The following is a 26,952-nucleotide window of genomic DNA, read 5'->3' on the forward strand; positions in this document are numbered from 1 at the left end:
CATTGTACACTGCTACTCACTGTAGCAATAAAAAGAAAACAGCGATTAACGAATAAGGTGACCACTACGTATTGTACCTACCTGAATAGCCCCACATATGAAACACGAACTGCTTTTTATGAAAACAAACAAGAGAGGGATATTTATTTACAGTCGCTGGAGGAAACTTATAATACACACAAACAAGGGATATTTTATAGGATGGGGAACAAGCCAGGTAAATTACTATCCAATATAATAAAAACGTGCACGGGATACTTATTTACAGTCGCTGGAGGAAACTTATAATACACACAGACAGGGGATATTTTATAGGATGGGGAACAAGCCAGGTAAATTACTATCCAATATAATAAAAACATGCACGCCCAGGTCTTGTATACAAGCTATGCGTAAGGGAGAGGTTAGAGCGACGAGCACACCTAAGCTTATGGAAATACTAAGGGACTATTGCCAACTATTATATAGAAAACAGGAAGCAAACACACAAATACAAGAACAATTCTGGGAGTACATAAAATTACCACAGGTCTCGAAGGAGAACATAGAGCAAATGAACGCACCAATAGCACTACAGGAGGTGAGACAGGCGATCAAGAATTCGCTGGGAGGAAAAGCGGCTGGCCTAGATGGGCTACCCGCAGAATATTACAAATTGTTAATTGATTAAATATCTCCAGTAATTAGAGATTTATACAACCAATACCTATGCACAGGATAGTAAAGAGTATATCAGACAGTGCTTAACTTTGTGTCCTGTAGCTCCTAAAGTGATTCTGGTCCCTAGTTACCAGAAAGAGAGATGCAAGAGAAAAGAAGATACTAGAGGAGCGCCTCAAGAGGGCAAGGACTCAGCTATCCTTTTGAGTTAGAATGTGTGTAATAGTGTGGAGGGTCTAATATGTGTGTAACCAAATGCGCTTACAATTAATATATCTTATATTGTTAGTATAGATATAACATTTAATGGGTTACACCAACTGCATAAACAATAAAACAATATACGATCATAACAATAATAACATTCATGGATCCATGTTTTTAAAACACTTTAAATTAACTCCACTTTATATGGCTTAAAAAATCCTAAAAATAATTAAAAACAATTAAAGACAATATATAGGCGAGCGATGTAAGATACGTCAAAGGTGCACCTGTATAGATATATTAATGTCAATGTTCCCAATTTATGCAATAGTCCATCAAATGTAGATTGTTAAAAGTCCAATTTATAATCAATCCAAATAGTGATGTGAAAAAATGAAGAAATGTAGAAAGTTATAAAAATGCGGTGTCCAAAAAATTCCAACAGATAAGTGTGAAGAGATAAAAAGTGAAAAAAGTGTAGAAAATTGCAAAAATTACAAAAATATAAAAATCAAAGTAATAAAATAACCCAACGGATAGTTAATATCTATAGATAACAATGTATATCTCAATAGATGTGCATAAAATCTCTTGTGTAAATAATTAGTCAACTCTATGTGAGTAGGTTGATCCCAACTGGGAAGATAGTGATGCAAAAATAAATAAATAAAATGAAATCCCAATGATGTAAAAGGAAATTTGATGGGTTCCTGTGTATTTATAGGAGATCCTCAAAACCTATGGATAAAGAACAATATCGACATAGAACAGTATTGTTTTGGATAAAACTAAATTGATTGAAACAAAACTCACCATGTAGTGTCAACGCGTTTCGGCCCAATGTAGGGCCTTTTTCAAGACTAAAGCATGGTAGGTGAGAGTGTCCCTTATAAAGATGTGCTTAGCCAATAACATTATTTCATATTTGGCGCCAAAAAAGACTGTGTTTTAGAACCGGATATCGTATAACGGATGTTCTTTACCGGATGTGATTATATTTTAGTATTAGAGATTAATATATTAATTTGTTATAGGCTCATCTTTATGTTTAGAAGTGATCACATTCTAATAGTAATATTGTACCTAGTTCTTCTTATAGGGGCAATGTACTAATAGTTTACCGGTATTAGCGATGACTAGGAAGTGGTGCTATTCTCACTTCCGTGTTTACATTTTACCGGAAACGGATATGACGTGTGCTTCCGGTTTTTAACATCCGGGTTAGACCTGTCAGTGGTCGCTAGTGTAAATAGAGGTTCAAATACGATCTATGGGGCTATCATCATGTAATCAGCCTTACTGAAAACGGCATACAAATGTATTAGTATAAAAATGGCCTATTATGCTCAAAAGGTATCCTATATAAGATCAAATAGTTAATAAGATTACAACATACTAGATTAAAAATTCATAAATATTAACTAACGACATATTTCCTGGAGAGATTATAGAAATAAATCGGTTATAAAGAGTTGAATTGCTAGTGAATAATATGTTACTGCCCTAAATTGAGTGGGCATATATTAATGTGTATTGTGGTTAGTATGGTTCAAAGTAAATTGATAGATGGGTAATCTTGGTTGGCCTATGGGAATAGTTATCCTAATTTAAAACATTTTGAGTATAAAAATATACAGAATAAAAATATAAAAAATATAATAGATATATATTCCATCTATATGAATCCCACATCTTACTAAAAAGGAAATTAGAGGTCGATTCATTTACTAGATATATCGGAGTATTCAAATTAGTATATACATATATCTCTCTCATTGACTGAAAACAACACTTTATCGGATTGTGAATGTATGTGGTACCAAATGGCTCGCGTTATGAAGCTGGTTAATAGTAATAAAGATTGGGAAACACCCTACGATATGACCAGAACTGTACCTAGTATCTGACTAATAATGGCTAGTGAAAAAATGCACATGCTGTTACTGAATCATGTGTTCTAAGGCGGTATTTTGTTCTAGTTCATATATATCTGTAACCTAATGGAAATGAATTTATATAGATCTACACCCATAATATATGAGTAGTACTATCATAAATCCTATTTTGGACACCATTAGGTTACAGATATATATGAACTAGAACAAAATACCGCCTTAGAACACATGATTCAGTCACAGCATGTGCATTTTTTCACTAGCCATTATTAGTCAGATACTAGGTACAGTTCTGGTCATATCGTAGGGTGTTTCCCAATCTTTATTACTATTAACCAGCTTCATAACTCGAGCCATTTGGTACCACATTCATTCACAATCCGATAAAGTGTTGTTCTCAGTCAATGAGAGAGATATATGTATATACTAATTTGAATACTCCGATATATCTAGTAAATGAATCGACCTCTAATTTCCTTTTTAGTAAGATGTGGGATTCATATAGATGGAATATATATCTATTATATTTTTTATATTTTTATTCTGTATATTTTTATACTCAAAATGTTTTAAATTAGGATAACTATTCCCATAGGCCAACCAAGATTACCCATCTATCAATTTACTTTGAACCATACTAACCACAATACACATTAATATATGCCCACTCAATTTAGGGCAGTAACATATTATTCACTAGCAATTCAACTCTTTATAACCAATTTATTTCTATAATCTCTCCAGGAAATATGTCGTTAGTTACTATTTATGAATTTTTAATCTAGTATGTTGTAATCTTATTAACTATTTGATCTTATATAGGATACCTTTTGAACATAATAGGCCATTTTTATACTAATACATTTGTATGCCGTTTTCAGTAAGGCTGATTACATGATGATAGCCCCATAGATCGTATTTGAACCTCTATTTACACTAGCGACCACTGACAGGTCTAACCCAGATGTTAAAAACCGGAAGCACACGTCATATCCGTTTCCGGTAAAATTTAAACACGGAAGTGAGAATAGCACCACTTCCTAGTCATCGCTAATACCGGTAAACTATTAGTACATTGCCCCTATAAGAAGAACTAGGTACAATATTACTATTAGAATGCGATCACTTCTAAACATAAAGATGAGCCTATAACGAATTAATATATTAATCTCTAATACTAAAATATAATCGCATCCGGTAAAGATCATCCGGTATACGATATCCGGTTCTAAAACACGGTCTTTTTTGGCGCCAAATATGAAATAATGTTATTGGCTAAGCACATCTTTATAAGGGACACTCTCACCTACAATGCTTTAGTCTTGAAAAAGGCCCTACATTGGGCCGAAACGCGTTGACACTACATGGTGAGTTTTGTTTCAATCAATTTAGTTTTATCCAAAACAATACTGTTCTATGTCGATATTGTTCTTTATCCATAGGTTTTGAGGATCTCCTATAAATACACCGGAACCCATCAAATTTCCTTTTACATCATGGGGATTTCATTTTATTTATTTATTTTTGCATCACTATCTTCCCAATTGGGATCAACCTACTCACATAGAGTTGACTAATTATTTACACAAGAGATTTTATGCACATCTATTGAGATATACATTGTTATCTATAGATATTAACTACCCGTTGGGGAATTTTTTTACTTTGATTTTTATATTTTTGTAATGTTTGCAATTTTCTACACTTTTTTTCACTTTTTATCTCTTCACACTTATCTGTTGGAATTTTTTGGACACCGGATTTTTTATAACTTTCTACATTTCTTCATTTTTTCACATCACTATTTGGATTGATTATAAATTGGACTTTTAACAATCTACATTTGATGGACTATTGCATAAATTGGGAACATTGACATTAATATATCTATACAGGTGCACCTTTGACGTATCTTACATCGCTCGCCTATATATTGTCTTTAATTGTTTTTAATTATTTTTAGGATTTTTTAAGCCATATAACGTGGAGTTAATTTAAAGTGTTTTAAAATCATGGATCCATGAATGTTATTATTGTTATGATCGTATATTGTTTTATTGTTTATGCAGTTGGTGTAACCCAATACCTATGCACAGACAGCACCCCTAGTTCTCTTTTCACTGATGCACATATATGTTTGATACCCAAGCCCGAAAAAGATCAGGAGATGCTAAGCTCATACAGGCCCATATCGCTGTTAAATAGCAATTACAAAATGTTGACAAAGATCATGGCAGACAGATTAGCAAAAATACTTCCCCATGTAATACACCCAGATCAGACCGGGTTCATTAAAAACAGGACTTTGACCACGAACATCAGAAAGGTGCTAGCGGTGGTTAACCACTACTGGGCGGGAGATAAAGGGGGAGGAAAGGAGGAACTGTCGGACGCCTGTCTCCTGTCACTAGACGCGGAGAAAGCGTTCAACAGGGTGGATTGGACATACCTGTTTGACACAATGGGAAGAATTGGCCTTTGTGAATCTGATACATAAATTGTATACTAGTCCAAAGGCCTCACTGATAGTGAATGGACGCCTGTCTGCCCCCTTCTTGCTTGAGAGAGGTACTAGACAGGGCTGCCCGTTATCGCCCCTATTATTTGATCTGGCTATAGAGCCACTGGCCATTCGTCTCAGGGACTTATTAGAGGGTATTGAGATACATTCTGTGAAGGTTAAAATCTCGCTATATGCGTACGACATGTTGCTGTTTGTACAAGACCCAAATAGAACTATTCCCACAATAATGACAGAGATAGGGAGGTTTTGCAGCTTTTCAGGGTTTAAAGTAAATGTGGAAAAGTCAGAGTTAATGTGGTTACGTAGGAAAAAGGAGGATTCTACGCTTGATTCACAATTCAAGACCGTGACACACTCATTCAGATACTTAAGTATTCAGATAGCGACAGACCCCTCTCAATGGTATACACTTAACGTCACTCCTATAGTAAAAAACACGGAAGAGACCTTGAGGAAGTGGAATAGCCTGCCACTATCCCTGACGGGCAGGGTGAGCATAATAAAAATGGTAGTCTTCCCTCGCTTGCTGTTTGTGATGCAGGTGCTCCCCCTGCTGTTAACCCGCAAAGACATTACCACAATACACTCAACGTATTCGAGATTCTTGTAACAGGGTAAAAAGAAACACATCAGACTTTATAAGCTTTTTAATACCACAAGCCATGGAGGTTTAAGAGTGCCAAATATAAAATGGTATAATTGGGCGGCACACTTTAAAGTAGCGTTGGACTGGGTGTCAGGGATTGGTAAATTTACATATAAAGATCTAGAAGAAGAGATTGTTGCCCCGTTGACATTAGCATCTCTCCCTTTCTTTAAACTAGCACAGCTTCCAGACCAGGTTAAGAACAACTTACTTTTCAAGGGGCCAATTCTTGCTTGGGGAAAATGTCAATGGAATGGGGTAAAAAACGGTTCAGACACTAAGCTGAAACCGATTAGGGGAAATCTGGAATTTATTCCAGGACTCACAGGGGGGCCATACAAGCAATGGGAGTTGAGAGGTCTTAGACTGGTGGGACAATTATTGGACAAGGTAAATAAATGTGTTCTAACTTTTGATCAGATAAAAGAAAAATATCAGACACCGAAGAGGCAATACTTTGCATATTTACAAACCAGACACTACGTCAACTCCTTGATCAGAATAGATAACTATATATGCGACACAACACATTGGGACACATTGCAATCATTGGCTAAACAGGGATACAGTTCAATAACATTTCAATATAATCTCCTGGTAGCGGCAAAGTCAGATTTAGCATTGGACAGAGTTGTGCAGCAGTGGAGAGAGGGAGACCAGCTCACAATAGAAAACGATAAAGTGGTTTCGAGCTTTGAAAGAGCTAGGGCCACCACAATATCAGCAGACATGATTGAAACACACTATAAACTGTTACATAGGGCATACATCACCCCAAGGCAATGGGCTAAATGGGCAACCTTAGAGACAAACATATGCAGGAAATGTTCACATCCAGATCCAACTTATGAGCACCTGTTTTGGTGCTGCCCTAAATTGGTAAGATTTTGGAAACAGATTGAGTACTGGGGAGCGAAGTAGGCCTAAATCACGCCAGACTAGTAAACAATGTGTTTTTATTAGCCAGAAAATTAATTTTGAAGCACTGGTTAAGTGACAAAGCCCCAACATTGCAGCTCTTTAAAGCATCATTAACCAAGCAGTTGTTTGTTGAACAGGCGGATGTAAAGGGTGATATGTCAGTCCGGGTCAGACAATTTTTTAAGAAATGGGAAAAGTACATAGTCGCACTAACCATTGGTCTGCAAAGACAGTTACACCATTTGCGTCAACCACATATATCTTAGAAGAACAACTTAATGGGAAATGGTGTATGTTTTAAGAAAATAGCAATCACTAGTACTTATAGTTCAGTTCTAAAAGAGAGGGAGTTAAGACCAGGTGGGTTGGTTCAGTACAGTTTGGTTAAGTAATAAAAGTTAAAACGAATGCAGTTCTTGGATTTTGATGTGTTTGTAACTCTTAAGTGTAGAGTCAGACAGATGAAGGCATTTGGAACAATTTGGAACAAACACGCAAAAGTCACTCCCATACTCAAAAAACCCTCCCTCGACCCTAATTCTCCCGAAAGCTACCGCCCCATATCACTGCTTCCACTAACATCAAAACTCCTTGAAAAACTAGTTTACAATCGCCTAACCCACTTCCTGTCCACCAACTCCTTGCTTGACCCACTGCAATCCGGTTTCCACCCAAAACATTCAACTGAAACTGCCCTTACCAAGGTTACAAACGATCTTCTCTCTGCAAAAGATATTGGCCACTACTCTATACTCATCTTACTCAACCTCTCAGCTGCCTTCGACACACTTGACCACCCCCTCCTCCTACAGACCCACATACCCTTAGCTCTTTTGGCCTCTGTGACACTGCTCTTTCCTGGATTCACTCCTATCTTTCCCACAGGTCTTTTTCTGTTTCATTCTATGCCTCTGTCTGTTGGAGTACCTCAAGGATCTGTTCTGGGTCCTCTACTCTTCTCCATCTATACTTCTTCGCTGGGTAAACTTATCAACAGTTATGGCTTCAAATATCACCTCTATGCTGATGACACCCAGATCTACCTCTCCACCCCTGCTCTCTCTCCCTCTGTCCAAGACTGAGCTCCTTCTTATCCCCCCCTCAAGTTCTACGCCGACTTCTGACTTCTCTATCCCTGTTGACGGCATCACCATTTCCCCATCGCCCCATGTCCGCTGCCTCGGAGTCACACTTGACTCAAATCTATCCTTCGTCCCTCATATCCAATCGCTTTCTACATCCTGCCGCAACCATCTACGTAATATTTCCAAAATTCACCGTTTCTTTCATGTAATTAGCAAGAGTCCATGAGCTAGTGACGTATGGGATATACATTCCTACCAGGAGGGGCAAAGTTTCCCAAACCTTAAAATACCTATAAATACACCCCTCACCACACCCACAAATCAGTTTTACAAACTTTGCCTCCCGTGGAGGTGGTGAAGTAAGTTTGTGCTAGATTCTTCGTTGAAATGCGCTCCGAAGCAGGCTGGAGCCCGGTTTTCCTCTCAGAGTGCAGTGAATGTCAGAGGGATGTGAAGAGAGTATTGCCTATTTGAATTCAATTATCTCCTTCTACGGGGTCTATTTCATAGGTTCTCTGTTATCGGTCGTAGAGATTCATCTCTTACCTCCCTTTTCAGATCAACGATATACTCTTATATATACCATTACCTCTACTGATTCTCGTTTCAGTACTGGTTTGGCTTTCTACTATATGTAGATGAGTGTCCTGGGGTAAGTAAGTCTTATTTTCTGTGACACTCTAAGCTATGGTTGGGCACTTTTATATAAAGTTCTAAATATATGTGTTTAAACATTTATTTGCCTTGATTCAGGATGTTCAATATTCCTTATTTCAGACAGTCAGTTTCATTATTTGGGATAATGCATTTGAATATTAATTTTTTCTTACCTTTAAAATTTGACTTTTTTTCCTGTGGGCTGTTAGGCTTGCGGGGGCTGAAAATGCTTCATTTTATTGCGTCATTCTTGGAGCGGACTTTTTTGGCGCAAAAAAATTCTTAGTCATTTCCGGCGTCATACTTGTCACCGGAAGTTGTTTGTATGTGTGTCATTTTTTTGACGTTTTTTTTGCACCAAAGATGTCGGCGTTACCGGATGTGGCGTCATTTTTGTCGCCAAAGCATTTAGGCGCCAAATAGTGTGGGCGTCTTTTTTGGCGCTAAAAAATATGGGCATCATTTTTGTCTCCACATTATTTAAGTCTCATTGTTTATTGCTTCTGGTTGCTAGAAGCTTGTTCATTGGCATTTTTTTCCCATTCCTGAAACTGTCATTTAAGGAATTTGATCAATTTTGCTTTATATGTTGTTTTTTCTATTACATATTGCAAGATGTCTCAGATTGACCCTGGATCAAAAGCTACTTCTGGAAAAACGCTTAACTGAGTTCAGTTCTACCAAAGCTAAGTTCATTTATTTTAAATGTTATAAATGTTTATCTTTAGCTATTGTTTGTAATAAGTTATTATGATATACTTTTACATGCAGAATCCATTAGTATTTATGCTTTATTTCCATTCTTACATCTTATGTACAAGAAATATTTAGAAGATTTATAAGAAATATTTTTCTGATTCTATTTTAAAGGCTTTGTCTGACTTCGTGCCTTCTAATAAAATTTTTAGGTCTTTTTCACTTCTTTTTTAATTATTGAAGTTTCAAATGACCAACAACATACTGTTTTATCCTTCTCTGATGATGTTTTTTCTCTTTCAGAATTTTCTTCATCAGATATTGACACTAACAAATCTACTTTTTTATTATTTTTTTATTTTATTTCTGCTTATTTTTTCTTCTGTGTTTTCAGAAGTTTTCTTTCCAATTCCTCATACTAGGGAATGGAATAGGCTGAGAATTTTCTTTTATTCCTTCTTCAAAGGTTTTAAACTATATTATTTTGCCAGCAGTTAAATTCAATTTGGAGGGTTCTCCAATTTATTGGGGCTATCTCTACTCCTACTAATTATGCTATTGTTTCTATAGCAAAATAGTATTTATTTTCCTTTAGATGGTTGTATCTTATTTATGGAAAATTATTTAGTTTCAGGTACTTTTCTTGGTTCTGTGATTAAGATCAAGTATCAGATTATGATTTATTTTAGTATTCTTAAGGGACAACATTTACTAGACTAGGTGCTGTTGCATTTGTCTTGTTGTTTTGCATTTATTGATTATGCAAGTCCACTGTATTGACTGTTCCTTTAACTGGACTATCATGCTAATAATTTCATTTGTGTCTTCATTTTATTGAATATTTTCGCAAATGAGGGTTAATCTATGTCTTTAGCTATTTTAGCTAGAAGAATTTTGTGATTTTTTAAAAAATAAATAAAAAAAATCCATATTTCTTTTGTTCTAAGATAATCAATTATTTGTTTTATAATTGGATTCAATTCTTAACTTTTACTCTGGGCTTCAAGATTGAGTTCTAAGACTAAAACTTTAAGCTTATACTAGTTTGGTTGTTCTTATTAAGGAACAAATTCCTGAATTCTTTCCCAAGTAACATGTTTATAATTGGAAATTTTTCAGTTCAAATTCAGCTCCCTAATATTGCGATGTACGTGCCGTATTCCAGCTTGGCTGGCAAGGGGCAGGTTACGACTTCTTTAAAATTTATTTGGTTCTATTCAGTCCAAATTTCTTTGATTTTATTCCAGTAAGGCTAACACTCTCTTTAAGTGTGTTTGGATCCTATTTATTTTGGGTACTGTTGAAGCATGGCTGGGCACCCATGGGGTTCAAGCGCTGCTCAGACCTGGAATCTTCTGGGGTATTTCTTCCAGTTCCATTTTTAGGAAATGGGTTTTGGAGTTTTATTCAAACTATTCTGCCTTTTTTTGGTCAGTGATAGCATTATTTGTTTTCATTAGATACAATAAATGCATATTTTCATTTTTCTGTTTTCATTCAGATTATTTTCTGAGGATGCAGAATCTCATATGATTCACTTGCTCTTCAGGACATAGTTAGAGGATCTTTTTTTCAAAAGCTCTTGATTCCTCACACAAGGGTCACCTTTTTTAGGTTTCCAGATAGTTTGTGTCACTGTCTTTGTCTCTATCAGACAAGGGACAATTTTATTGTGTTCCGTTTGTCGGTACCTTTAGTCTCTATTATTTCCTTCAGTTGCTATATATGCATAGAAGTTTTAGGTCTTATGGCCACAGCATTGGATTTAATTCCCTTTGCTCATTTTCAATAGAAAGAACCTTTCCAGTCTTTTATGCTGAATTATGGTGCAGGGATTCTAGGATTTCACATTTTAAATCTTCGAATCCTAATATTTATCTCTTGATTTGATGGTTAAGATCACCATCATTTAGTTCTACAGGTCTCTTCGTTTCTTTCAACCTGGACCATGATCTCTACAGATGTGAGTCTTTTTGGTTGGGAGGCTGTCTGAGGATCTCTGTCAGCACAAGGGGTTTGGAAATCTCAGGAGGCGAGATTACCATTTGATATTTTATAACTCCGTGTTTTCTCAGAATTTTTCAGTTAGTTTCTTTTTGAAGAAGAGACGTTTAATGTTTTTCAAACAATATCACTACTATGGTGTATGTCAATCATCAGAGTAGGACTATCAGTCCTTAGGTTGTGACAGAAGTGTCTCGGATATTAGCTTGGGCTAAATCCAGCTCCTATCTAAATTCTGTGGTTTTTTTCCCAGGTATAGATATTTGGGAAGCGGATTATCTCTGTTAATACAGCTTTTCCTCCGGGAGAATGGTCTCTCTTACCCAGATATGTTTTTCATCTCATCTGAATAAAGAACTTCCCAGGGGCCTATTAAGGTCCGGGAATTTTCAGGTGGAAGTAGTGTATGCATTGACATTTCTTTGGAATTATCTTTTTGGCTATTTCTTTCTGCCTCTAGTTCTTCTTCCAAAATTCTTATGGAGTATTTGTTTGTTATGCTGGTAGTTCCAGCATGGCCTCTCAGGTTTTGGTATACGAATCTCATTCGGATGGCCAGTTGCCAACGTTGGACACCTCCGTTTAAACCAGACCTTTTCTTTCTCAAGGCCATTTTTTTCCATCAGGATCTCAATCATTAAATTTGAAGGGATAAAGATTGAACGCTTGGTTTTTAGTCATAGAGGTTTTTCTGACTCATTGATTAATACTATGTTTCAGGCTCATAAAACTGTCTCTAGAAAGATTTATATTGAGTCTGGAAGACCTACTTTTCTTGGCATTCTTTTAAAATTCAGAGAATTTTATTATTTTTTCAGGTTGGTTTGGATAAGGTTTTGTCTTCAGTTCTTTGTTAAGGACAAATCTCTACTCTTTCTGTTCTTTTTTACAGAAAAGATTGCTAATCATCCTGATATTCATTGTGTTGTGCAGGCTTTGGTCCATATCACGCCTGTCATTAATTCAATCTCTCCTCTTTGGAGTCTCAATTTGGTGCTGAGGGCTTTACAGGCTCCTCCGTTTGAAACTATGCATTTTCTGAACATTAAATTACTTTCTTGGAAAAGTATTGTTCATTTTGGTTATTTCTTCTACTAGAAGAGTTTTTGAGTTATCTGCTCTTTTTGTGAATATCCTTTTCTGATTTTTCATCAGGATAAGGCAGTGTTACTTCCTGATATTCATCATTTTTGTTCAGGTTTTGATTCGTATCAAACCTGTCATTAAGCCAATTTCTCCTCCTTGGAGTCTTAATTGGGTTCTGAAGGTTTTTCAGGCTCTTCTATTTGAGCATATGCTTGCTCTGGACATTCATTACTTTCATGGAAAGTATTGTTCTTTTTGGACATCTCTTCAGCTAGAACAGTTTTTGAATTATCTGTTCTTTCTTGTGAATCTCCTTGTTCTGATTTTTCATCAGGATAAGGTGTTTTTTTTGCTGTCCTCATTTCAATTTTCACCTAAGTTGTGAATTCTAACAACATTAGTGGAGAAATTATTGTCTTTTCCTTATGTCCTAATCCTAAGAATTCTTTGGTAAGATTCTTACATTCTTTAGGATGTGGTAAGAGTTTTGAAATATTATGTTGAAGCTACTCAGATTTTATATGTTATCTTTTTTCGGTTTTAGGAAGGTCAGAAGGCTTCTGCCATTTCTTTGCCATCTTGGTTAAGCTTTTGATTCATTATGCTTATTTGGAATCGGATTATTCCCCGTCTCAGAGGATTACGGCTCTTTTTACTAGGTCAGTTTCTACTTCCTAGGCTTTTTAAGAATGAAGCTTCTGTTGATCAAATTTGCAAAGCAATGACTTGGTCTTCTTTGCATACTTTTACTAATTCTACCATTTTGATGTTTTCTCTTCTTTAGAAGCAGTTTTTGGTAGAATAGTACTTTAGGCAGCTGTTTCAGTTTGATTCTTCTGCTTATAATTTCAGTTTTTTTCATTATTAAAATTGAAACTTTTGATTTGGGTAGTGGATTAATTTTTCAGCGGAATTGGCTGTCTTTATTTTATCCCTCCCTCTCTAGTGACTCTTGCGTGGAAGTTCCACATCTTGGGTATTTATATCCCATACGTCACTAGCTCATGGACTCTTGCTAATTACATGAAAGAAAACATAATTTATGTAAGAACTTACCTGATAAATTCATTTCTTTCATATTAGCAAGAGTCCATGAGGCCCACCCTTTTTTGTGGTGGTTATGATTTTTTTGTATAAAGCACAATTATTCCAATTCCTTATTTTTTTGATGCTTTCGTTCTTTTCTTATCACCCCACTTCTTGGCTATTCGTTAAACTGATTTTAGGGTGTGGTGAGGGGTGTATTTATAGGCATTTTAAGGTTTGGGAAACTTTGCCCCTCCTGGTAGGAATGTATATCCCATACGTCACTAGCTCATGGACTCTTGCTAATATGAAGGAAATTAATTTATCAGGTAAGTTCTTACATAAATTATGTTTTTCTGAGTGCTGACACCACAAAGCAAATAATCCACTCCCTTGTTATCTCCCGACTTGACTACTGCAATAACCTACTCGCTGGCCTTCCTCTTTCCCGCCTCTCCCCCCTTCAATCCATCCTAAATGCCTCCGCCAGGCTGATCCACCTTTCCCGTCGATCTGCATCTGCTGCACCTCTCTACGAGTCCCTTCATTGGCTCCCCATTCACAGCAGAATTAAATTCAAAATTCTCACCCTTACATACAAAGCTCTCACCAACGCCGCTCCCCTCTACCTTTCCTCTCTAATACACAAGTATACTCCAGCCCGTCCACTAAGATCCAACAATGACCTGCTCCTTGCATCCGCAACTATCACCTCTTCTCATGCTAGACTGCAGGACTTCTGTCGTGCAGCACCTACCCTCTGGAACACTCTACCTCGTGCTGTCAGGCTTTTCCCTAATCTGTCTTCCTTTAAATGTTCCCTGAAGACTTTTCTGTGCAGTGAAGCCTACCACCCAACTCAATAATAAATTAACTTCACTTACCTAACATTTCCCTCATCTAACTCTGTATTAACATCTTTCCAAATCTTGCAGTCCTCACCACCTGTTTCTCAACCTCCTACCCTTCTAGATTGTAAGTTCCCACGGGAATAGGGCCCTCAATCCCTCCTGTATGTGTTTGTAAATTTTGTGCTGTCTTTTACAAGTCTTGTATTGTTTTATTTAAATGAATTGTATCCATGGACAGCGCTGCGGAATATGTTGGCGCTTCATAAATAAAGTATAATAATAATAATAATTTGATTTTGTTTTATTTAGTTATCATGAGCTTTGAAATACAACTGTATGTAATTCTTACTGTCAAAGTATGTAACACGCTGTACTCTGCATGATAATATTGAATGTACATTTTATTGTAATGTTCCAAGATACTCCAAACAATAAAAAAACAGTTTTGAAAAAAAAACCCCATCAAAACAAAGAGTCTGGAGCCCAATCACGAAGGGGGCCAATTTGTTTATGGCTGAGTATGAGACACACAGGGTGCAAGTATTCTCCAACAAACAGATCAATCTATATTGTCGTTATATAGACGATCTCTTTTTGATATGGAAAGGTGATGAATCATCACTCAATCAATGGGTTGACGATCTTAACAACATCGACAGCACGATTCAATTTCAGTATAATGCCAACTCCGATATGATTGATTTCCTTGATGTCAGTGTGTTTAAGGATGGCAATAGATTGGGTACCACACTTTACAGGAAAAAGACAGATAGCTGTCATCCCCCATCTCTAATTCTTAACATCCCTAAATCGCAATTCCAGAGGGTGATCAGAAACAACACTGATCAGCAAAGATGTTTCCAACAACTCAACAAGATGACCAATAGGTTCAGACAAAGAGGATACAAGCTTTCTCAACTTAACAAGTGCAAACAAAGTGTACTTACGACGGATGTACCTACGAGCTCTGATGATCAACAACGCTTTACTTTTGTCACAAACTGTAATCACAAGAGCCACCCGTGATGAATGGAAACTCATTCAGAGTGACCCCTCCTTACCATTTACCCACTGGGGCACACCCATAGTTGCCTTCAAAAGAGGAAGAAATCTGAGGGACCTGCTTGTGAAAATAGATATATTGCCTGAAGACACGTCCCGTATGTGGTTGAAAAAGAAAAAAGGTTGTTTCCGCTGTATGAGTTGCGTGTCAAGTATCTGAGTGATACACTCTCAGATACCTGTATAGCTCTAACATTCAATTTACAAAAAGTAGACCCAAGTTTTATTGAAAACTCTGATCTTGGGGTGAAGTGGCACCCCAACCTACATACATGTACTGTAGATATTATTTGATCAAATGCTAATTTGTAGAATCCAAGCCCAATTTTCCTCATATTATAAATGACAAGTTATATAACTTAAGACCCCTGATGTGGAAGGGTGCTGCACAACAGGCAGGGTCATGGTTTAGTCAAGGAGAAAATAATTACTCCCTCTCCCTCCCTCTCTTTATCTTCCTCTCCCTCTCTTCCTCTCCCTCTCTTCCTTTCCCTCTCTTCTTCTCCCCCTCTTCCTCTCCTTCCCTCCCTCTCTCTCTTCCTCTCCATCTCTTCCTCCCCATCTCTTCCTCCCCCTCTCTTCCTCTCCCTCTCTCCCTCCTTTCCTCTCCCTCCCTTCCCCTCTTCCTCTCCCTCCTTTTCTCTCTTCCCCTCCCTCCCTTGCTCTTCCTCTCCTTCCCTTTCTCTCCCTCTCTTCCTCTCCCTTCCTTCCCCACTCCCTCTATTCCCCCCTCCCTCCATCCATATTCTCTCTCTTTCAATTTGTTAAAGGGACATTGTACACTAGATTTTTCTTTGTATAAATGTTTTGTAGATGGTACATTTATATAGCCTATCTGGTAGTGTTTTTGTAAAAATGTATAGTTTTGCTTACTTTTTAATAACATTGTGCTGATTTCCATCTTAATGGGAGGAGAGTCCACGGCTTCATTCATTACTTGTGGGAATTAAGAACCTGGCCACCAGGAGGAGGCAAAGACACCCCAGCCAAAGGCTTAAATACCTCCCCCGCTTCTCTCATCCCCTAGTCATTCTTTGCCTTTCATCACAGGAGGTTGGCACAGAAGTGTCGGAAGATTCGAAGTAGTCTCTTATGGAGGGTAGTACTCTTTTGAATGGGACTAGAGTTTTAAGCAGTCCTGTCAGCCTTTCAGTGAGAGCATGGATGAAAGTTAAAGTCCGGAGATGCAGTGAGAGTCTTTCTGCGAAACCATCCCGACTCAGATTAACAACTCCATAAGCAATCAGCATTGACGAGTTTCGCTGCCTGCTTTCTGCACTCAAGAACATGTCAGGAGCGATGCTACTACCCTGTCACACTTGAAAGGCCGTGTTCCTGTTCCACGGCATAGATTCTGGTAATATCGTTTTATTTATACACATTTGATAACGCAAGATGACAGCGTCACAGTGTGTCTCCTTTTATCTGTATAGAATCAAGGGTTAATATCCTCGGAAAGGGGATTATTGAACAGAGGGGATTTATGCATACTACTCTTTATTGTGTTTAATGCTGCAACATGTGTGAAATGAGGCTCTGTCAATGTGTGAACAGTCAGGTTTCCTTAGAGAGAAATCGACGCAGCCTGTTTTTGCACGTTTTCTCCATGTGACCGGGTGTGGCCTCTTTAACTTCCTTTTTCTTGACCGGCAATTGCAGGAGACAAAGTGTTTTCTTAGTGAACTGGGTCATAGGAGGTGGTGAGTGCCCCGGCCATTGGGGTATAAAGGTGCCTTTTAATTTCTATCTAGTCCGTAATAAAAACGCAAGCTATGGAGGACTCTGATATGTTAGAGGGTACTTCCTCTTTAACCAAATCTAATTCCTGTGTTTATTGTTAGGAGGTTCCGGTGGATCCGCCTGCTCAACTATATTCCGCATGCTTTGATAATATTGCAATATCTAAAAAGAATAAGATGTTTAGTACAACTGAGTCATCCACCTCTGAGATTTCTCCGTCCCGTTCGGTGCGTTCCCTACATTTATCTCTGATTACACATGCAGCTCCCCAGGGCACTACTAATCCTCTCGCGGGAGGGGCCCTTTGGCCGCCAGATTTTGCTGAGCAGTTACAAACGGCGGTCTCTGCAGCCTTCAATGCCATACCACCCCCTGCTAAGCACAAGCAAAAGGTGAAACATAGCTATTCGTCCCAGGGGTCATCTACTCTGTTGGATGTGTCTGATAGATTATCCGCTGATGAAGACGACTCCAACTCTTCGGAGGATGCTCTTTCTGGGTTAGGGATCAGTGACATCTAGACCTCCGGCTGCGGAGGAGCCAGACTTTAAGTTTAAGATGGAGCATTTGCGCTTTCTGTTGAAAGAGGTGCTTGCTACGTTAGAGGTTCAGGAACCTTCAATCCCTAAGCTAGATAGGGTTTACGAAGACAGGGTGGTGCCTCAGACCTTCCCGGTCCCCGTTAAGATGGCTAATATTATTAAGAACGAATGAGAGAAACTTGGCTCATCTTTTTCTCCCTCTACTTCTTTTAAAAAACTGTTCCCCGTTCCGGACTCTCAGCTTGAGCTGTGGGGGCCATCCCTAAGGTGGATGGTGCTATCTCCACGTTCGCTAAATGCACAACTATGCCGTTCGAAGATAGCTCTTCGTTCAAGGAGCCCATGGATAAAAAATTGGAATCCATGTTGAGAAAGATGTTTCAGCTCACAGGGTTTGTTTTTCAACCGGCAGCAGCAGTCACTGCGATGGCTGGGGCTGCTACCTACTGGTGTGACGCTCTATCAGCTATGGTCGAGGTGGAGACTCTGCTCAAGGAAGGAGATACAGGAACGAATTAAGGCCTTAATGGTAGCTTATTCATTCATCTGGGATGCAAATATGCAGATTATTCACCAGAATGCCAAGACATCAGGTTTTTCTGTTCTAGCCCGTAGGACTCTGTGTTTAAAGTCGTGGTCTGCTGACATGACTTCCAAGTCTAGATGACTATCCCTCCCTTTTTAGGGGAAAGTTCTTTTTGGTCCGGGCCTGGACTTATTATATCCACGGTCACGGGAGGCAAGGGTGCTTTTCTTCCACAGGATAAGAAGAATAAACCTAAGGGGTCTACTTTTCGTCCCTTTCGTTCAGACAAGTCCCAACGCCAGCAACCTGCTGCAAAAACCGAGCAATCCAAGGGATCTTGGAAACCAAATCAATTTTGGAACAAAGCCAAGCAGAGCAAGAAGCCTGTCGAGACAAAATCGGCATGAAGGGGCGGCCCCCGATTCATCTATGGATCGCGTAGGGGGCAGACTATCTTTTTGAGGAGGCCTGGATGAGAGACGTTCAGGACCCTTGGGTTCTGGAGGTCATCGCCCAGGGTTACAGGGTAGAGTTCAAGACTCATCCGCCAAGGGCAGATTTCTCCTGTCAAACCTATCATCAAGACCAGAGAAGAGAGACGCCTTTCTAGAGTGTGTGAGGGATCTCTCCTCTCTCAGGGGAATCGTACCAGTACCTCTGGCAGAAAGAGGCCTGGGGTATTATTCAAACCTTTTCGTGGTCCCAAAGAAGGAGGGCACGTTTCGTCCGATTCTAGACCTAAAGTGCCTACACAAGTTTCTGTCGGTCCCATCATTCAAGAATTCTGCCCCTAGTTCAAGAGGGACAGTTCATGACTACAATAGATTTGAAGGATGCTTACCTTCACGTGCAAATCCACAAGGATTACTTCATGTTCTTAAGATTTGCTTTTCTGGACCAACACTTCCAGGTGGTGGCCCTACCGTTTGGCCTGGCGACTGCCCCAATGGTCTTTACGAAGGTTCTAAGAGCGTTGCTCACGGTGGAGAGAGCCAGAGGTATTGCAGTGACACCTTATCTGGACGACATTATGCTCCAGGCTTCATCTGGCAGTCTTGCAGAAGAACATTCGAGGGCTCTTATTCTTCTCCTTCGATCTCATGGATGAAAGATAAACGTAGGAAAGAGTTCCCTGGTCCCCAGCAACAGAGTGGAATTTCTGGGCACGATAATAGATTCCATATCCATGAAGATTTTCCTGAGAGATCAGAGACGTTGCAAGATTGCGTACAGCTGATTTGCCCTTCAGACTTTCTCAAGGCCATCTGTGGCCCGGTGTATGGACGTGGTTGGGCTCATGCTTACCAGCATAGATGTCATTCCATACGCCAGGTTCCATCTCATTCCTCTTCAGTTGTGCATGTTGAGACAATGAAACAGTGATCACTCGGATCTATCCCAACAGATCTCTCTGGACAACTGAACGAGGGAAACCCTCTCTTGGTGGATCTGTCTGGGCCAACTGTCCCAGGGGACATCCTTTTTGAGACCATCCTGGGAGATTGTGACCACGGATGCAAGTCTGTCAAGATGGGGAGCTGTTTGAGGTGCCAGGAAGGCACAGGGCAGGTGGACTCGAGAGAAGTCGCTTCTCCTAATCAATATTCTGAAACTGAGCGATCTTCAATGCTCTGAGGGCTTGGCCCCTTCTGGGGTTGTCCTGGTCCATCAGATTCCAGTCGGACAACATTACCTCAGTGGCTTACATCAACCATCAGGGGGGAACGAGAAGCTCCCTAGCCATGATGGAAGTATCTTGGATTCTGGAGTGGGCGGAGACCCACAACTGTTCCCTATCAGTGATCCACATTCTCTCCATCCCGAGGTGTTTGCAGAGATCTGCATCAGATGGGGGACGCTGGAGATAGATCTCATGGTGTCCAGACTCAACTTCAAGCTACCCAGATACAGGTCGCGGTCCAGGGATCCCCAGGCAGAGCTGATAGATGCCTTAGCGGTGCCTTGGGAGTTCAACCTAGTTTACATATTTCCACCGTTACCACTTCTACCTCGAGTAGTGTCCTGCATCAAGCAGGAGCAAGCTTCGGCTTTTCTAATTGCTCCGTCATGGCCGCCGAGGATGTGGTTTGCGGATCTGGTGGGGACGTCATGGTCTCCTCCATGGAGGTTACCTTGTTGCAGAGATCTGCTGGTTCAGGGTCCCTTTCTACATCAAATCTCGATTCTTTGAGGCTGACTGCGTGGAGATTGAATGCTTAGTCCTAGCCAAGAGAGGTTTTTCTGAGAGAGTGATTGAAACTCTCATTGAAGCCAGGAAACCGGTCACTCGGCTCATCTATCATAAGGTGTGGAGGACATACTTGTTCTGGTGTGAGGAACAGGGATATCCCTGGCATAAGGTTAGGGTGTTCCGGATCCTGTCCTTCCTCCAGGATGAGTTGGAGAAGGGACTTGTGGACAGTTCCTTAAAGGGACAGATTTCGGCTTTATCTGTACTGTTACACAAGAAGCTTGCAGAGCTTCCTGATATTCAGTACTTTGTTCAGGCTCTGTCTAGGATCAGGCCTGTCTTTAGAAATTCCGCTACCCCTTGGAGCTTAAACTTGGTACTTAAGATTTTTCAGAGGGCTTTGTTTGAGCCTATGCATTGGCTTGACATTAAAATTCTTTCCTGGAAGGTTCTTTTCCTATTGGCTATTGCATCGGCTCGCAGAGTCTCTGAGTTGGCGGCCTTGCAATGTGAGCCTCCTTACCTGGTTTTTCACGCCGACAAGGCTGTTCTGCGCACTGGGTTGGGATTTCTTCCCAAGGTTGTGTCAAATCGTAACATCAATCAGGAGATAGTAGTTCCTTCCTTGTATTCTAACCCTTCTTCTTTAAAGGAAAGGCTACTTCATAATTTAGATGTGGTTCGAGCCTTGAAATTCTATCTTCAGGCCACAAAGGAATTCAGACAGACTTCGTCTTTATTTCTGGTGTATTCGGGGAAGCGCAAGGGGCAAAGAGCCCCTTCCACTTCCCTATCTTTTTGGTTGAGGAGCATTATTTGCTTGGCCTATAAGACAGCGGGACATAAGCCTCCTCAGAGGATTACGGCTCACTCAACTAGGGCTGTAGCTTCTTCATGGGCCTTTAAGAATGAGGCCTCTATGGAGCAGATTTGTAAGGTGCTACTTGGTCCTCCTTACATACTTTTGCTAAATTTTACAAATTTGATGTCTTTGCTTCGGCGGAAGCAGCTTTTGAGAGAAAGGTTTTGCAGGCTGTGGTGCCCTCAGTTTAGGGTCCACCTCCTTTTGTCCTCCCGTTTTTTTCATTCAGTGTCCTCTAGAGCTTGGGTATTTGTTTCTCACAAGTAATGAATGAAGCCGTGGACTCTCCTTTCATTAAGATGGAAAACGTAAATTATGCTTGCCTGATAATTTCGTTTCCATCTGTGGGAGAAGAGTCCACGGCTCACGCCCCTTTCTCCGGTAGGCGGACCTAAATTTATTTTTGTTCTTCTGGCACCATTTATACCCTGATATTTTTCCTACTGTTCCTTGTTCCCTTGGAAGAATGACTGGGGGATGAGGGGAGTGGGGGAGGTATTTAAGCCTTTGGCTGGGATGTCTTTGCCTCCTTCTGGTGGCCAGGTTCTTAATTCCTACAAATAATGAATGAAGCAGTCGACTCTCCTCCCACAGATGGAAACAAAATTATCAGGTAAGCATAATTTATGTTTTTCAGACTCCTAACCAAGCCCCACAGTGTCAGATGTATACACACGTTTACAGACTCCTGCTGTGTTTTATGTTATTTGTCTTTTCATGTACAGGGAAGGGAAGTAGAGGAGGGGGAGTGTCTGCTCTTATTGTTTCCCTAGCCCCTTTCACTGGGTGTCCTGGCCAAACCTTATTAACAGTGCTAAACTGGGAGCTTCTAAGTAAGTTTTTTAAAAGATTTTATTCTGGATTTTTAGATCCGTATCTGTCCATATTCTTCTTTATAGTAGTGTCTATTACATGCAGTTATATGAAATTTGGTGTATACTGTCCCTTTAAGTGAAAGTTTATTCAGGTTTATTATATTTATTTAAGGGTCACTGTTTAAAAGAAAGCATATAAAGAGGTCTGGTAGAGGTGTGCTTAAAGGGACAGTCAAGTCCAAAAAAAATGTCATGATTCATATAGGGCATGCAATTTTAAACAACTTTCCAATTTACTTTTATCAACAATTTTGCTTTGTTCTCTTGGTATTCTTAGTTGAAAGCTAAACCTAGGAGGTTCATATGCTAATTTCTTAGACCGTGAAGGCCGCCTCTAATCTGAAAGCCTTTTGACAGTTTTCACCACTAGAGGGCATTAGTTCATGTGTTTCATATAGATAACATTGCACTCATGCATGTGAAGTTACCCTGGAGTGAGCACTGATTGGCTAAAATGCAAGTCTGTCAAAAGAACTGATATAAGGGGGCAGTTTGCAGAGGCTTAGATACAAGGGAATCACAGAGGTAAAAAGTATATTAATATAACTGTGTTGGTTATGCAAAACTGGGGAATGGGTAATAAAGGGATTATCTATCTTTTTAAACAACAAAAATTCTGGTGTTGACCCTCCCTTTAAATAGAGGTGTGCTTACATAGAGGTGTGCTTAGGCAGAGGTGTTGAAGAGGTGTGTAACACTTGGAGGAGCTTTTCTCAAGCGCTTTTAGAGCTTCATCTTGTATAGAAAGTGTAATTTTGTTAATATATTTGTGTAATACAAGTTTGCATCATAAAATTACAATTTTACACATTCAGCAACACAAAAATACGAAGTTAAAAAATGGGACCACTAAGAAATTTCATGGGACCACTAGCTCTTGAGCAACTTTTTCAACCCGTGTGTGTATATAGCCCTGGGACAGAATCTTTATTTAAGTTGTACCCTGATTTTTTTTGTTTTTTTGTTCGCGGAGGTTTTTCCTGCACATCTGCCTTCGGGTATGCGTGCATCGGGTTAGCGCATGTAGGCCTCTGGTTTGCGCACGTCAGGTTTTGGCTCGCTTTTTTCTTTTTTTACAGTCAGGTTTTTGGGCGCACTCCCTTTCTGTTAGTGCGCTATCCTGTCGTATGATGTGAAGTTTGTCTCCTCCGTTTCTAGCGTGCCTGACCTAGTACATTTTTTAAATAGTTTCTTTTGGAGGAGGTACATTTTTCCTTTCGTCAAGAGCTCATTTTTTGTGGATTTAACTTCTCTTTTATTTATGCATTTTTTACTTTTGTAGTTTGCTGCAACAATGGAGCCTTCTGATTCTGTCACTATAATTCCCTTAGACGCTGGGCCCTCTGAACAAGCTGAGATATCTCTTCCAGCGTATTTATGTATATCATGCCTTAATGTTTTAACGCATTATCTGGGGTAGATTTATCAAGCAGCGGATGCTGCACTCTACCCCCCGAAGTTTCAGGTCTGCCTGAAACTTAAGTTAAGAAGCAGTGGTCGTAAGACTGCTGCTCTTAAACTCATCTGCCACCTCTGAGGTGGCGGACAGCAATCATCCTGATCGAATGCAATCAGGATGATTGACATCCCCCTGTTAGTGGCCAATTGGCCGCGAATGTGCATGGGGCGACATTGCACAAGCATTTCACCAGAAATGCTTGTGCAATGTTAAATGCCGACAACTTAGGTCCGCTCGACAATTGATATATCTACCTCTTGGGTTCTACTGCTCCCTCTGTTTTTTACAGGGAAGTGCAAATAAAAAAAAGTAATGAGGATTATCATCCCCCCGGCTTGCCGGGTAAACCAGTCCTAACTATATTGCTCTATCCATTTATCTAAAAATATAGTTCTCTGTCATCCACATAAAATATGGAGGAATCTCACACAAAGATGCGATTATCGCTAGCTGAGCTTGAGAGGAAAATGCACATCGGATATTGCAGCCTTCTAATTACGCTGAGAGATCCGCTTATGGAGGACATCTGTTGCGGTGCTACGACAAAAGAAGAGATCGTTGATGCACATAACATTCTACCACTCCCGAATGGGAGAAACAACCACACTGAGGCAATTCACACTAGCAACCTTGTGAAACCCTGGGTAACAGAGAAGTGCTTGCCGAGAGGGATGCCACCGACCCATCAAAGCAACCTTCAAGTAATCTATGGCAGCACGGGGTAGCTTCTTTACTAGGAGATAAAGGGGAAAATCTCACAAAAGAAAGTGAAAAGTTTATACCAGCATGGTGAATGGCTCAGTTAATTGATGCGTGCACCAAGATGTCCGATGCTCTGAAAACTGTATGTGGCTCCTCGCATCAGCTACACAAAATATAACAAAGATGGCGATGCCTCTACCCTTAGCATTACCATATGTCTTACGGCTCACCGGAACATCAAGCAGCTTGTGAACCCCTTATGGCTAGGACTGATCAGAGAACTGGAGTAGGTTTAATCACTTAGAACCTACCTATGCGGTGGGAGGTCATCTACTTCGGGGGGGACACTGGGAAATTTGCCTGTCTGTGGAACCTGCCAAAGGGATGTTAAGCCAGGGTAACCGGCTCCTATCACACCTCAAATATGGGACTCCTTACAGCCGTTATGTATTGCACTTTCATGTTTCTCCAGATATACAAGAGTGCATGGTTATATATGTGTGCAAGTTCTTTGTTAAAGTTAATGCTTATAAATTTTGCGTTACATATTCTGCTATGCTGAATGCATTATAAAGCCCTCATACTGTATTTGGGAAATTTGTTACATTTGAAACCTGCTCATTTGACACCTCTTTAACCAGTTTCTTAACAGCTGTCAGATATAGCACTACTATCTGCTACCCTAGTGCGTTATAGTGAACTACACCGTCTATTATGGATATAAGCTTGTGATTAGTACTATATCCTGGACCTACAGGACTTTATTTGGATCTATATGGTACATTCTGATATGCTCTATATAAAATTGAATTTGTAACTTAGGTTCTATACTTTCTAAAGTTTACTGTTGTGAATGTAACCCAGACATATTTTTTCGGTTACTACAATTTATACTTGCAACGTGTCTTATACGATTCAATAGACCTGTAATAATAAGATACACTCTCACTTATGGGAACAGCTTCACCTATCTCTAGTATATATGGCTATATTAATCTTTGCTAAGTTATCTACTTAGTCCTCATAATTACACATGTGACCCACCAACTATAACTCATACACCCATATAACACCCCCAATGGTCTGTGTATGGCTTTCATAAAATAAAGACACTAGCTGCTAGGCCAGGGTGGTCTCCATTTCAGTTAGGTTCAGGGAGCATCGTTTAGAGATATATACACCTACATCCCATATAGGTGCTCACACACATAAAGGCATAACATGCTCCATAATCATAGTAACCTCCCACTTATAGCCCAGCGTTTACGATTCACCCTCATATTCATAGCCCATGACAATATGCTGAATTTTGAGTAGGATAGCAGAGAACTAATCTCCATTAGCCATATATTAGGTTTTGTTGGTAATTTATATTATCCCAAGCAGTGCTTACCCGCTGAAAAACTTGACTAGAACATAAGTTCATATTTTAAACATAATGCTGCAACTTTACTAAGTGCCATTGGTCCCATTAGGGTATCTAATTTGACTAACACGCCACACCAGTGCTACCTGAATCAAAGGGTCCATAAGTGGCCGACTAACTAGTCATGTATGAAAAGTTTGTCATTTATGTCATAAGATGTTTAGTTTGTTTTCTTATGTGCAAAACCTCAATAAAAGATTATTAAAGAGAAAAAAAAGTAATGAGCTTCTAATTTTTTAGCACAGTTTAAGTTGTGGTTTTTCTATCCCGTCCTTATATTTTATTACTTGTGGACCCTGCAGCGTGGGTATTTGTTCCCAGGAGTAAAGGAGCGTGGACTCTCTGCATGAAAGAAAACATTCCCCATCTTGTTCATTTTTGTGGTTTTGATTTATTTTTTGTTTGCACATCTTTTTTCACTACTCCTATTTTTTTGTTCTTATTACTTTTTCCTACTTCTTTTGTTTGGCTATACGTTAGACTGAGGTGCCAGTGAGGTGGGAGGGGTTTTATAGAGCTAAGCTGTATGCATTATAAAGCCCTCATACTGTATTTGGGAAATTTGTTACATTTGAAACCTGCTCATTTGACACCTCTTTGTTACTCTAAATCCTATACTACCCACAAGTCCAAATTGGATGTTATTAGAAATAGGGAATTCATATGAGAGAGGTAGTAAGAATCTTAGAGAATTAGTAATCATTAAATATATACTATTATACGAGTTTTGTGGAACAATTAACAAATTTCAAGGTGTATAATAGCCGCCCATAGCACTTTCTATACCATTAACCAATTCTTCCGTACATTCTAATAATTTTATATGCCAATTACATAATCTATGATTATGTAATGATCACCGGAAAAATGTATAATATACGAATGTCATTAGCCTAATATTTCACAATACCAATATGTGTTTTCACACTAAGACAGTATAGTGCTAGTACAGGCAATGTGACGATAAACTATACATTCATTGTGTTTTGCTATATTCATTATTAGAAGTTTCAGACAGTGCCACATTTACATCTTAATAACCTCTCATAACTGAGAATTTAGTTGGAACCCATATAAATTATCCCCCTATGGTAGTAATCCATCTATCATTATCAGAGAAAGACAACACATAAAAACAGTGGAACATGTCATGTTCATATGGACCACTTAGTGCAGTAAGGGATTTCAAGGAATACTTTTCTGAGTACACTTATATACGTCTTGGGGTGTCTGTTGTGCATATTTTTGTTGTTTTTTAAGCAGGAATTAATGTTAGAACATGATACGAGTGCATGCGGTGCATATATTG

This window comes from Bombina bombina, chromosome 7 (assembly GCF_027579735.1).
Source record: "Bombina bombina isolate aBomBom1 chromosome 7, aBomBom1.pri, whole genome shotgun sequence".
Taxonomy (NCBI): domain Eukaryota; kingdom Metazoa; phylum Chordata; class Amphibia; order Anura; family Bombinatoridae; genus Bombina; species Bombina bombina.